This window comes from Tenrec ecaudatus, chromosome 17 (assembly GCF_050624435.1).
Source record: "Tenrec ecaudatus isolate mTenEca1 chromosome 17, mTenEca1.hap1, whole genome shotgun sequence".
In the NCBI taxonomy this organism is placed as follows: domain Eukaryota; kingdom Metazoa; phylum Chordata; class Mammalia; order Afrosoricida; family Tenrecidae; genus Tenrec; species Tenrec ecaudatus.
The window spans coordinates 29,818,444-29,830,560 of record NC_134546.1 but is presented as its reverse complement, the minus strand read 5'-3'; the positions used below and the strand labels follow the sequence as shown (position 1 = coordinate 29,830,560).

The following is a 12,117-nucleotide window of genomic DNA, read 5'->3' as shown; positions in this document are numbered from 1 at the left end:
TTTCCCCTTTGCTTCTGGAATACAATGCTTACAAAGAAAAACCTACGTGTTCTACGTAGGAGCACAGCTCATCTCATCAACCCCATGTTTTGTCTTCCAAATGTTTCCGTTTCTGGGGTGTCGGACCCACGGCACATTAAAGTTATAGTCCAAAGCTATTTTCCCTCCACTTAATCTCCGATGTTTTCCTGCTTCTCCGTGGTTGATACTCAGAGGATTTGAACATGGCTGAGTCCCTGCAGTCCTTCGTTGAATGTTCACCTATTAACCCATGCCCCCTTGACACCCCAAAGGGGAATGGAATCAGAGAAGGCTTTAAAAGACAAGGCTCCCAAAGAGAACCAACCAATGGCGAGTTTGAAAGCCCCCCGCCCCCCAGGAAAATCTAAAGTTTACTTTGGCTGTGGAACCAGCTGTCACATCTCAGGGCGATCACAAACTGAATTTCTTTGAGCTCCACCACCTGCGTTCTTGAGGTGCCCCGTCGTGAGGCATGCTCGTGGTTTGGTAGGCAGGTTAGCACTCCTGGTGGCCTCCCCGCTGGTTGGGACACGGCAGGGGGGAGCAGCAGCCCTCGGCCTGGAGGGCGTTGAGAAGAGACTCACATGTGTCCGATGCATTGCGCTCCGGGCGTCTTGTGCTGTGAGGCCACCATAGAGCTTATCGCTCCAGCCCTGGGCCCAGCTGCAGGCCCGGGCGTCCTCCCGGGCTTCCACCCGCATGTGTGCCACAAACCAGAGTCTGGCAAAGGGTTCCGCACACGCCAGCTTTTGCGTCAGTGGCACCACCCACGCCCAGCATCTGCAGTGGCTCGGCCCCGACTCATGAACGAATGCATCTTACGACTTCATGACGCCATGAACACACAGGCTCAAGAAGGCTCATTCTTATTATTGTAAAGATGTGTTCCAGTGTGTGCCTGCCCTGGGCTGTTTATATTAAGGGTCTGCTGTGTTGACGCTCCCCTCCCCCAGAAGGCGGCCGGCCAGCGGAGGGAGGGATGGGGCAGTGTTTCCTGCCCCGGAGTGCGCCACAAAGGGTCCTGTCCAAGTAAATGATGACCAGAAAATGGCCTTGGACTCTGAGCGGCGTTTCCAACCTCCCTTCTGTCTCTTCTGGCGCCTTGGAGGCTCCTGGTGTTTCTGGACAATTTGAGCTTGCCTCTCCTCCATCCTCGTGCCTGCAGTCTCTTGTTTCTGCCCAACTGGAAATGGTACACATCTGGTTCAGGCGAATCACCTGAGCTCCTTATGACCCCAGCCTGAAGCGGGGTGGGGGTGGAGTGGGGGGGGGGCTTCCCTTGGTCGGGGAGCTTCCCTGCAGTCACAGCAAAAAAACTTACTGGCCACTCGCTGACAATGGTTTGAACTGTGGGAGCGGGAAGAACTTTTTCCAAGAACCGGCTGGCCTGCGCACGGGTTATTTGATCACTCTTCGGAGCTAAGTGCAGATGTGAGTCCCTGCAAGAGATGCCCCAATCTGGGGGCCCCCCTCAGCACACCGAGGGTCTGGGGCACAGGTCCCAGGCAGAGCTAGGCGGACAGAATCACAGGCCTCCTGGATCCCAGGGGTCAGGAGGGCCTGGCTCGCCCCCTTGGGTCGCGTTGGGCTCCAGCAGGACGGAGAGTCAAGGGAAGCCCCTGCTATTCCATGTGCTGCTTCCGCGCCTGAAATGTACCCAGCACCAACCATCTGACTGACGGCAGATGCTCATTTGACTTTGTTGTCTTTTACTTTGAGAGAGGACGATCAGACTCATTTGATGGCGCAGTTAAGAGACAGGCTATGGGTAAACTGCTGACTGTGTGCCAGCAGTCATTCCCCCATCTCATCATGCCCAAAGAAGGGCCGTTGTTACGGCCAGACGCGCTACTCACTGCTACTGCAGGGATCCCAGGCTGGCAGGCTCTCCAGGTCCCGATGCTTCAAGCCAGAAAGTACAGGAGGGGTGTTCTCTCGTGCCTTGCTAAAGGCTGAGCATCCTGAAGGGCCTCTGGTCCCCATTCCCCTGTGTGCCCTCCAGTGGCCCCTGGCTCCCCAAGCTGGCGTAGAACGTGTCTAAGACGCATCCTGGGAACCCACACTGGCACTGGCCGTTAGGACGCCCACAGGATCAAGTGGGGAGCTCTGTTTTCCCGCCTGTTTGGAACTCATTTTCAAGCATGGAACGCTCTAGTTTCTAAAGGGCTCACGTCCTACTGGAGACAGCAAATTCCAGCCAAGGACTCCAGGCCCAATCTGGCCGTCCCCATCTGTCTATGTGCATGTGTGGCTGCTTTCAGCTGACAGCTATGCATAGGAAAACGATGCCTGCTCAGGATCTGTCCCTTGACAGAAATCATCTGCCAGCCCCTGCCTTAGGGTAAGACTCCTTTCTCCGGAGACCAGGGATTCGCTTTCTTTTTGCACACACCCTGGGCAAGGTAGGGGTAGCGAGGGAATCTGGGATCGCTAAGGTGACATCAACTTAGCTAAGTCATGATTCTTAGCATATATTATGTACTCGGTCTTTATTTTGTCATCTAATGTGAGCGGCCAATCAGTTGAAAGGGGAATTTCCTTGGGGGTATACCCTACATTATATATACCCTACATTTTATATATATATATGTATGTAGAATTAAAGAGGCAACGTTTGCCTCTTTTTCTCTCAATTCTACATTGATTCTTTATCCTCTGGCCTCCAGTTCCTGAGAAAAGAGCCAACAACCTGCTGTCTGACCCGCAACCACATGAGTCAAGAGAACCCTCCATCCTGACACCTGGCCCAAGGATTCGAGACCTGCCTGCCTCCCCAAGTACATGAATAATTTCCTTGAAGACAATCTATCACGATCTTCCACTGGTTTTATTCCTCTCGAGAGCCCAGCTTGGGGCAGAGCCCACCTCTCTAGTTGGTGCTGTTGAGCGCAATCAAGGTGAGCATTCTTGGTCCAACCGAGATGTCATAGGCCTTCGCTGTTTTGGTTCTGAGTTGTCTCCATCTTGCTCACCCAACTGCCCATGAAGCTGGAATAGAGCATCCTCACACTAGATACCCTTGACTGTTTGGAGGCCATTCTGAAATGACCAGTGATTCATGTTTATATTTCACCCAAAATAAATCCAATTGCCGATTAGCTGGTTTTCCGTCATTTCGCCGTGATGCAGTTGTGGCCGCATTTGCGTGTATACGAACTTCCCTGAAATAGGTTTGTACCTTCAAACGGAGACAGCTTGAATGAAAAAAAAAAATTTCAGACCTTTTCTATCTGCAAGGAGTCCTGGTGGCATTGTGGGCTAAGCAGCTAACTTCTGAAGTAAGGAGGCTAGTTAAAAACAGATGGAGAAAGAGAAATTTTAACAAAACTTGTATATTTATTAGAAAAAAAGAGATGGGGCTTTCTACTCCTGTAAACAGTTAGTTTCCAAAACCCAGATGGACAGGTCTACCCTGTACTATACGGTTACTGTAAGTCAGCATTGGCTCGATGGCAGGGAGTGTGGTGGATTTTTGGTTTTGTTCATGTATTTTGTCTCTACCATGTAGCCTATTTTCCTCAGTTAACATTTAACAAAGAAGTAGTTTATTAACCAAATCATTAGTAAGTTACAGATAATACTAATACCAAAAACTAAACCAAACTTACCAACGATGCTGGCTCTTAGTGGCCCTACAGGACAGGGTCGGACTCCCCCGTGAGTTTCTGTGACTGTACCTCTTTGTGGGAGTAGAAAGTCCTGACTTTCTCCAGACGAGCCAGGTGGTTTCAAATGGCTGACTCTGCAGATCGTAGTCCTGTGCTTAACCTCTAACACAGTGACATTGTTTTGGAGTTTAATGGGATTGCAAAAGATCCTCTAACATCGGACAAACAGTCCCATTTCAACAATAAGGAAATTGAGCCTTCTACGGTCTGTGGAACAAACCACAGTCCCACAGAACCCCTTGCTCCAATTTACCACCAAATCCTTAGACTAGCCACCAACATTGCAAAGATGTCTTCTCCTCCAAAGTCAGCATTTATATTAGGGGTGGGGGCTGGGTTCTGTTCACTTGGTTCCCACTCACAGCAACCCTCTAGGGCAGAGTAGAGTTTCCTGACGGTAGAGCTGGAATCACAGAAGCAGACTGCCCCTTGTTTCTCACAGAGAAGCTAATGGATTCGAACTGTGAACCTTCTAGTTAGCAGCCACGTGTTTAACCACTGGGCTATCTGGGCTCCTTTCCATAGCGTCCCTATAAGTTGGTATTGACCCTTTTCTTGTCTTTAGGCCATAGAAGTCCTAAGAGAATTCAGGAAGCAATTATTAGATGCATCATTTCCTGCTTATTAATACCACCACATTTTGCCAGCTGTGTGACAAATGTAATTATAGCACAAGGGGGTGGGGGGATGGAATGAACTAGACTCTAGTCGCTAGAGCAAGCTTTCTGTATTCTTCCTCCTCTCACTTCCACTTGCACATTGCATAATCCTTAAGTTGATGAGTGGCCACTCCAAGCAGTTCCCTTCTCTCCACAGGTGCCCACAACTCCTCTTTGTTCACTGGTAGGCAGAACGTTTTTCCCTTCCCTACCTTACATGGGAATGTGGCTGTAAACCAACACCTTCTCTGGTGGGCAAGGCCTCAAAGATCCTGAAATCTGTATTATTCAGTTGTGGCCCAGCCTTCAGCATATGAGTTGGGTACTTAATTCTTACAACCCAGCATATGGGTTGGGGTCCTATTTGGAAAGAAAGTTTTCCTTGTTATGTCAATTACTATGCTCAGGGGGTGTGGCAGTTACATAATCTGTCAACTTGCAAAGGGGAGGAGTCTAGCCTGTCAATCAAGTCACAGCTTGATGACCTCATTTGGAGGTGCAAAGGAGATAAATAACTCACTGGAAGCCAGATACACTCTCTGCTTGGTCTTCCTGCTGACAAGCTACATGGAGTAATGCTGATGGAGCCAGAGCCCTGGAGTCAGGGGAGGCACGTGGAGACCCATGCCAGTGCTGAGATGCTTCCACTGTCACTGGATCCACAAGACTTTCCACCCACTGGCCTGTGATCTTCTTGTACTCAGCATCATTGGATGGTTGCGTGAGTCTGAAGAGGCATTTATACACTGGTATTGGACATCTGGGCTAATATCAGACTTACAGACTTGAACTGGACTGGGCTGGGATGCATTCTTAATATACAATTACTCTTTGATATAAAGCTCTTTCTTATACACAAATGTCTATGAATTTGTTTCTCTAGTCAACCTGGACTAACACGGGTGGGTTTTAAACCTAATCACATCTGAGTTATCAAAAGAGCAGATTCGATACGCAGGAGAAGCTAGAAACCACATGAGGATGGTCTATAAATCAAGGATTATCTAGGAATACTCACCAGGATGGACTTGACGTGGCCACGAGCCTGATTTGAAATGCTAACCTTCAGAAGTGTGAGAAAACATATTTCTGTTCTTTGCAGTCACCCATTTGCGGTGTTTCTGTGACGTGGCACTGGGAAGCTAAGCCTGTCTGCTAGAAATGCTGCCATAGGAGAAAACAAAGCCTGAGAGAAGCATATCAGAGCCAACCCTGAACAGGAAGAGAAGTCAAGGAGCATTATGGGTATGAGGATTGAACTAGTTACATGAGTCTTTTCTCCTGCTACACCCCCATACCACCCTTCAAGACCTCACCCCCCCCCCCCCGACTACCAAGCATTGACTTCAGAGTGGACCTCTTTGGTTCAAACAGGTTTCTTTATCTAGAGTTTGGTGTTGGGGCCCAAAGAAGGTGAGGTGATTCTTTGGCTGTGGGTGTTAGGGCCATCGGATGGCAGGGCTGAGGCAGGCAGCCAGTAGCAATAAAAAGAGGTTGGATGGAGAAAGGAAGGAGGGGCCACTCTGGAACTCAAGGTCCTTGGCGCGCCAGCTATAATTCCCAAGATGGAATGTTATAAGAGTCACTGATAGCTGAACAAGTGATCTCGGTTTGATTGCCTAAATGGCACAAGCACTTGACTACCAGCCCAAAGTCTGGTGGCTGGCACCCACCCAGAGGCACCCCAGAAAGGTCACAGCCTGGAACCCCCTAGGGAGCAGTTCTACCACCATCCCCATTTACTTAAGGACGCCTGCATGCCTTTCTTTCTGGTCATTCCAATTGAATGCTCCCCACCTTAAGATGGGCTAGCTAGGGTAGAGGTGGGAGGGTGGGCATGGATGGGTCTGGTAAGGGAGCCAGGAGGCAAGATAATCCTGGGCCCTTTTCTGGGGAAAGTGATATGACACACGCGACTTTTGACCACACACAGCAAAGTTTCTGGGGCAGCCTTGTTTCGAAAGTGTCAGCTTGCCCACATTTCTTTCTCATAACCAGGCGGTATGCGTTTAAATATATCATCCAAGCATCCGAAGTGCCAACCCAAGCAAGGTGTGACCCTGAAAAGGAAAGGCATTCCCGATGCTGGGACTGCTGAGAAAGCTGAAACTGGTAGCAGCAGGACCGTGACCTTGCACTATCCCCAAATGAGGAAATGAAAGGGGAGAAAGCGGAAATGGGAGGGGACGAGAGCAACACACAGAGAGAGCAAGGAAACTTGAGCAAGATGAACAATGAGCAACCTCTTTCGCCTCTGCTTCCGGATGCTCTGGGTTGTGAGATCCGAGTGGTGCCTTCCCTCCTGTGAGCGGTTGTCATTTTAGCTGCGGGCTTCTTGCGTTGACCGTTGATTACGAACCTGAAGGGTGTGGTTTCGAACCCACCCTGCGGTGCTTCAGAAGAAATGTCCAGCCATCTGCTTCAGGGCAGGTCACAGTCAAGAAAAGCCTTTCGGGCCATTCTACTGTGTGACACACTGGGTCGCTGTGAGTTGGAAGCAAGTGCACGCTCACAGGGTAGGTTGTTCTTTGGGGTTTCTCATTAAAAAGGGAGTTAAGGGGACCTGTAGGAGCTGAGTGATTGGCCCTGGTGCCTTAGCAATTCAAAGCCACCTTCCTCTGACTCAGAGCTGATGCTCAGGCACATCAAGGTCACTGGTTATCCAGGTTTCTGAAGGGATTGTTTAGGTTTATCATTCCCCCCACCCCACCCCACCCCCGCCCTCTCTTACCATTTCCTTTCTCATTTCCCCCAAACTGCATGGCTTTCATTCCTACCGCCCAACAGAATGGAGAAATGAAATTTAGGTCCTTTCACTCTATGGCTTGCCAACAGATAAACAACCCTCTCCAACTTAAGCCACATCTCCTCGAGGGAGAGGGTAATAAGAGCAGTGATTGGCGGGGTCAAGAGCCCAGGGAAGCACTTTTATAGCCTGGCAGATGGTGTTCCAAACTACTGCACAGCCTTCATGCTTTTGTCGAGGTCTCAGTCTATAACTTGGAACCGATCATAGCCGCCCCACCTCGCAGGGCAGTGGGTCTGAACAGGAGGCTCTGTAGGCAAACGGAAGCCGGGGTGGCACCGGCAGCTTGCGATCAGCTGCCAACCCAAAGGCTAGATGTTCGAATCCTCCCAGTGACTCGAAGGAAGGAAGACCCAGAAACCTGCTCCCCAGGCCCTAGAGACAGCTCTACTCTGTAGCACATGGGGTCACCGTGAGTCAGGGCCGGCTCAGGGGCAGCTGAGAACACAAAGACAAGTGCTTTGTGTCTTAGGGAAGAAAGTAGGAAATCACGTGCATCCTTAGATGATGATGAAGTTGAAGAAGGTTCTGAACTCCCACCCTACAAGCAGACAGAGTGTGACGTCTGGGGAGAAACAATTGGTCTCAAAGAACACTTATCCCCAGGTCTCCCGTTAGATTCAGACAACTTGGTAGATCGGTGCACTGCTGGAGTCTGTCCCTGGCACTTCTAAAGTACTGATGGGGTCCAATGAGAAGGGAAATGAAGTTTCCTTTTAAACCTTTGCTCCTCTTATCAGGATTAAACAACAAGACTGCTTAACGTGGGTTGTCATCATGGCCCTGTGCCAGCTCTGGCCTTGGTCATGGCTCTGCATGGCTGCACTTCCAATTCCAGCCCTAGATCCAAGTGAGATGGTTTCTGCCAACCTCCAGCCCTTCTCCTTTCTGTCCAAACCAGGATCCTGGCTCGAGATTTGACCACCCAGATCAGAGGCAGCGCCTCGCAATGAAGGGAATTCCACAGGTCTTGGAATCGGTCTGCCGTGTGGGAATCCTGATTTCCTGGTTCTGACCAGGCCTTGGTAGGAGTAAGGAGATAATTCAATGAGAGAAATCGCAGGCGACACCTTGATTGTATTGTTAGAGGCATATTGTGGGAGACGTGGTTGGTGGTGGGGTAGTGGACAACAAGTTGGATTGGTGTTTCTTCCTCAGGTGGCATTCAAAGTCTTCTCTACTTTTCTTTCTTTATCTTCTTGCAGGATATCGGCATTTCTAAAGAAATAGAAGCATTTCCAAGAAATAAATAGAAGTATTACTACTGATGGATTTATAATGTGTACAGCTCAGTGAAGATAATTCTGGGAGTTCATTTCACTTCTGATGGTTACAAAACGCTTTACTCTTTTCTGAGGTTTCAGGACTTTGCATTTGGAAATAGAGATTAAATTGATATGAGTTATGGGCCATGGCATAGATCTCTCATTTTCTGTATTCCTACACAATATTTACATCAGCCCATGTCGTTGAAGTTGGAACCAACCATAAGACACTACAACCAAGGTTCCCCGAAAAAGAACTCACAAAATCAGCAACATCAAGTGGTGTCGTGGATTTGTGATGGGATGCTTGCCTCAAGGTCAGCGGTTCAAAACCACCAGCTACTCTGTGGGAGAAAGATGAGGCATTCTACTCCCATAAAGATTAGGGGCTCAGGTTGAAGGCAAATGTTTTGAGAATGATGATGGCAACAAATGTACATATGTTCTTGACACAATGGATGGATGTATGGATTGTGATAAGAATTGTATGAGCCCCCAATAAAATGATTAAATAAAAAAGATTTATAATCTTAGAAACCCACAGGGACAGCTCTGCTTTGTCCTCTAGGGTTGCTAAGAGAAGAACTATGCATTGAACAGGATCTAAGGGATGGAAACCATGTTAAATGTTTTCTATGCATTCTCTTATTCAATCTTGAACCCGAGGAAGTGAGAACTGTCATTAGTCCTACCTTACAGATGTAGAACTGAGACTTACAAATTTAAGTAACTGCTAGACATCACAGATGTAGAAAAGTGGGCTAAAAGGCACCTGGATTCAAAGCTCATGCTTTGGTGCCCTTGCTATGGTGCCAATGCATCCAACAGGGCAGCGGTAGGCCTGCATGGGCTGGCCTTGGACTCTGAAGTGCTCTGGTTCACGCAGCAGCTGACTGGTTCATTCCAGGACATAGGCAGCGCGTGCCAAGCTACCGGGTGTGGTACCTGGGCTTTGAAGCTGATAAGAAATTTGGTGACACATGGAAGAGATGAAGAATGATTCTTTCCGTTGGAATGACCATGATCAAATATAGCTATAGATTCAAATCAAACAAACATAGTCAAGAAAATACATTTGTCTAAAGGGGAATAGACGTTGGCTAATTCATCGCTGCTTCTTCATCAATAATCATTAATTCTTTAGAATTTATTTAGAAATGCCATTTATCATTTTCTGTCTTTATTTCTTAAATTTTCATCCATCTCTTCTCCCTCTCCCCCACCTCCACCCTGCTTCTTAGTTCTTGTAACTGCTTCCTAGGAATTTAAGCAACTTATTTAAATTCTAAGGCTATTCTTCTCCTTGGACGACTTGACTCTGTGATTACCTGGGTCTGTTACCTGGAATCATGATTTTGCTAGAAATGTTAGAGGAGAGGTTTCTCTTAGCAATCCAGTCTGTGTACCAACTACCATCTCATTTCCACTGGCAAGACCCTTCTGTTCCTCCAGAATGGCGCCCCACATAGCTAACCTTCACTGAGTGCCCATCATATTGCAGGCCTGGGGCCCTTACTTTATACAGCACCTTCGGAATTCAGCCCAATTCTCTCTGACCATGCCCAGGCTTTCAACCATTACGTAATGTTGTACTTCTAGCTAAGGTGGGTTAGGGCTGTGGATTAAGTTGTGTGCTCCTCCCCCAACAAAATGTGCAATCGAACTCCAATCCCTATACTCGGGAATATAGAAATGGGAATTTCTTTGTGATGTTGGTTAGACTACACCCAAATGGAATGGGTTTTAAACCTAATCACTTCTGAGTTATAGAGCTCTGGCGGTGTAGTGGTTGGTTATGTGCCAACCTACTAACTGCAAGGTCAGCATTTTGAAACCACTAATCACCTTTCAGGAGCACAAGGCTTTCCACTCCCTTAAAGCGTTAAAGTCACTAACGCTCACAGAGGCCTGTCTTGTAGGATAGTTGCGAGTCAGAATCGACTGGATGGCAGTGAGACACCACTCTGCTTGAGATTTAACTGGGTTTAAGCTGTTTCAGAAGATGGAGAAATGAAACATGTTTAGCAAGGAAAGCTCATTCTGTACGCTTCTGCTCAAAGAAATGATAACCATTGCTTAAGTAGAGCTGCAAAATACATTGGTTCCAAAAGGGTTTTTGCATGTTTCTTAGTTAATGTAGAGAATTCCAAGCCCATAGTCATACCACATGGACTTTCAAAGAGCTGGAAATTTTCTATTAAACCCAATTGTGTACTAATTTCCAACTTGAAGAACTCAGGGTTTTCCTGGCAATCCCCACTTTCTTCCTCACAGGAACGAAGACACAGCAAACAACCTCCCCTGACTCACTTCCTCAGTCAGCGGCCCAAACAGGAGATCGACAGGCCCATGTCAGTCTCATGAATGTTAGATGGTAAATTTCTCCAATGATGGTCCGCATTTCTCTCACATTCCGAGGGAATGTCGGAGTAAAACTCAGGAGAACTCAGTCCTGACACTAAGTAGTCCTTCCAATTCCTTGGCCCTGCGTCTTCTTATGGGTAAAATGAGAAAACACCTCAGTTGTGGTTTCAATGATTTGCGTTGACTTTTCTTGCACCTTGTATGTAGGAGATCCATTCCAGGCTCTCATTCCTGAGCCTGCACCTTCTGTGGAGTCTCCATCCATCTCTCAGTGGGTAAAGGCCTGATCATCTGCTTCAAAAAGTAGTCAGTGAAAACTCCTTTGATCAGTCTATTCTGACCCTTCCCTCTCTCCCTGGCCCTGGTCTCAACAGAGTCTTTAAAGTCTTTTCCTTTAGTGTCAACACCATTTTTACTTTTCTTTTTTCCTCTATAATGACGGTGTCATAAAACATTTATCTTGGCAGGTGATGGATTACTCTCACGATGGTCTGCGGATGCCCAAGCGGGCACTGCCGAAAGTGCCAATGGCTCAGCTGATGCCAGGAAGAAAAAAAAAAGAAAAGAAAAAAAACATTTATCTTTATGAGATTACCTAACTGTGCTGATTTTCATGTCCACCAATTTTGTCCACATCATGAGATGCTTGACAGATGCATCAATGTTTTTTTTTAAAGACGCATACGATATATAATGTGAAAATTCTTTCCAAATTCAGTTGTACTATTGGAGGGTGTCTGTGAGTTAGAATTGCCTCAATGGCAGCGAGTATTGTTTGGTTTTAAGAAGATTTCAGTTTCACTTCCCCCTTTTCTACCTCCCTGCTCCCTCCTTTTCCCATCTTTGTGTTGGACCAACATGTACCTCCTTGGGTTTGGTCCAACCTTCTCCAGACTCCCTGTACCTCAATCCAAATGTTGTGATATAGGCGGCTTCTAAAGAAAGAGGAGCTGATACCGAGATCTCAATAGAAAGTAAATGTCTAGAAAAGAATGAAGGCAACATGCGTACAAATTCGTCTGAGGCAAGTGATGTATAGATTGTGACAAGAATTGTAAGAGTCCCAATAAAATGGGGACGAAGAAGAAGAAGAAGAAGAAGAAGAAGAAGAAGAAGAAGAAGTCGACTTCAGGGCATATGTTTAGTTCAAGTTTTAAAGATCATCTTAGTGAAAGAAGTTTTTGAAAGTAAAAAATAATGGAAGAGGACACATTGTCACTACAGGGAACACTATTTAGGTATTAGTTCATAGCCTGTGTGTTCAGACCGAAAGGAAACCCCACTACCGTCATCGAGTTGACTCCTCCTCATACACAGGGACCCTGCATAGGAGT

General features: G+C 47.3%; 1 long non-coding RNA gene and 1 other non-coding gene across 2 annotated transcripts; both read left to right on the top strand.

The window, feature by feature from the left end:
- Positions 1-2,693: 2,693 nt before the first annotated feature.
- On the top strand, positions 2,694-8,875 carry LOC142430871 (uncharacterized). Its single transcript, XR_012780670.1, has 3 exons — positions 2,694-2,918; positions 5,451-5,593; positions 8,360-8,875. It is a non-coding gene; the product is annotated as an uncharacterized LOC142430871 (long non-coding RNA).
- Positions 8,876-11,245: 2,370 nt separating this feature from the next.
- Positions 11,246-11,332, top strand: LOC142431192 (small nucleolar RNA SNORD35). Its single transcript, XR_012780737.1, has one exon. It is a non-coding gene; the product is annotated as a small nucleolar RNA SNORD35 (small nucleolar RNA).
- Positions 11,333-12,117: the final 785 nt, after the last annotated feature.